This window comes from Penaeus japonicus, unplaced genomic scaffold (genome assembly GCF_977035675.1).
Source record: "Penaeus japonicus unplaced genomic scaffold, GWHDUDI00000001_assembly GWHDUDI00000021, whole genome shotgun sequence".
Classification (NCBI taxonomy): Eukaryota; Metazoa; Arthropoda; class Malacostraca; order Decapoda; family Penaeidae; genus Penaeus; species Penaeus japonicus.
Window position 1 is genome coordinate 20,087,801 of NW_028234423.1, and position 2,500 is coordinate 20,090,300.

Sequence of the window (2,500 nt, forward strand, 5' to 3'; positions counted from 1 at the left end):
ACAATAATATTTCTAATCGGTAATTACCTTTTTATATCATAGTTTATCATCATTATCACAATAATAGCAATAAAATCCACAAAGCACGAGCACCCTAACTACCGAGGCTCTGTTCCGACGTCCTTTGGCCAGAGGCGGGCACTTGCGAACTCCTGAGCGCCGTCCCCTACTCGACGTCTGACCCGGCTCTCGGGAGTGAGGTTGGCTGGTCCTTCTACTTCATGGGCTTGCCTCAGGGGGTGAGGTTGAGTTGATGGTCCTCCTTGACTTGCTAGGATGCCTTTTCCTTTCTTATCCGGCTTTGTGTGTGTTTGTCTCTCGCTGTCTCTGTCTGTCTGTGTCTCTCCGCCTCTGTCTGTCTGTCAGTCTCTCTCTCTCTCTCTCTCTCTTTCTCTCTGGCTTAAATTATTGTAACAAAATCACCGAGAATGTAATTTGCTACATTCCTATTCTTGTTTGAGAATGCATTACATGTCGAATCACACACACACATGCGTACACAAACAAAACAAATGTACACATACGCACACAAACGCACACATACACATACACACATACACATAGTTTTTATACGGATGGATTGTTTTTAATTGTCTGTAACTATTTTCCACACATTTACTCTGCTAAATATACTTCATTCAGATACGCAGATAATAATTTCTTTTATCTATTGTCTCCTTTAATTTTTCCTATTCATTGTGCATATGACCTAATGTTTAACATATCTAAGAATAAGCGTAAGTGATATTTATTCATTTCTAGAATTCAAACAAAAAAGTTAACCGGTACTGTTGCATGGCAATACTTAGAACCTCACTTTTAGGAGACTTAAAACCCAACAGCTGTTTTTAAGAGTCAATCCGGGTCATAAAAGTTAAGCATTTTAGCCAGGAACGGGCAGTAAGTCCATCTTTTTTCTTCATAAAGCCTTTCTTACTCCATTTATTTATGCTTCGTACATTTGATGTGGCACTAACGAGAGCGACTTGCAGGACCCGTGCAAGAACAGCGGCTGCCCAGAGACGAGCATGTGCCTGACCTATGACCAAGCCTTGCAACAGCATGCCTACGACCCCAGCCTTCCCACGTTCACGTGCGCGGCTCACCCTTGGTATCTCGAACAACGTAAACTGGGATTATCAGCCGTATTCTATAACGTTTTCTGCGTGTCGTGGCCATGTCATGTTCATGTTATGTCCATGTCGTGTTCATGTAACGAATGCGGTAATCTAGGACGCAAAAGCGCGGCACGTTTGCGTCAACTGCTTCAGGTTTACCAACCGTTCCAAAGCCAACCCACTTATTAACATGTTTCGGATGAATGGCACTGTCCACACGACAAATTCATAAGAGAAACTACAATCATAGGTAGCACTAACATAAGATAATTCAATTTTGGTATGAATCAGTCGTTGTACTTGTTCCTAGTTAAAGAATTGACAACCATTTCACGAACGCGCTGTTGGTCATTCACTCTACGCTCGATCAAAACAAACGGGATGTGAGGGACCGTGTGTTTATGAACAGATTTTCCTTATCTTATCTTTGTATATACTGTACATATATACGCATTTTTAATATATCATGCATATAGATTTCATGTATACATATTTCATATAATTATATGCTTTAATTTTACGTCCCTGACTACTTTTACCATTCATTTAACTTCACTCTCCTTCGAAAAGTCCGCCAAAAGGTAAACAAACTCAAAATCAGCAGAGAATCCATGTTTTCCTAAAAGAGTTTGTAATCCGTGTCTAGGACAATGATGCCTAATATAACCAATATAGGTATTACTTTTCAAACGTAGTATGCTCATATGAAGTATTGGTAAGAAAAAGTACAGTAAAAATATGATTTTTTTCACCTGTGTAACTATCGTGACAAGCCTACCCCCTTGCCACGGAGTTTCCACGATTGTTCCAATACTTTCCACGCATCTGCCACGAATTTGCCACGCTTTTGCCGCGAACCCGCGCTTCTAGAATAAGAATCGCGGCATGTTCATGTCATGTACACGGCGCGCTTAGGGACTTAGAATATGGCTGATAGAGGTGTGTGTCGTGGAAGGCAATGATCGTTTATGCTTATTCGCTTGTTTACCGTTTATTTCCTTCGCCTTCCCATTAACTTCAAGACAGGGGGGGGATGGGAAAGGAGCAGAGACCACAGATTACATTTTTTTAAGATGATATGGTTTTATGATTGGATACATGTCCTCAAAAGTAGCTTTGATGTTTGATGAGGCCAAACCTGTATCAAGGCGGTGTTTCCTCAGAGGTTTCATATTTTCATGCCCTCTCCTCCTATCACGGGTCATACTTTACTCGGGGAGTGTCTAGGTAACCTGGGTGCAGGCAGTGTAAGACTGTGGCTGACCGGGGCTCTTCTGTATCGTGACTTCGAGGCCAGACTGAATCCTGAATCCTCAATTGACCTCTCGGTGAAGGAGGTAATGTCAGTCCATCTTGAGTCTCTGTCCGTAGACGGTCCCTTC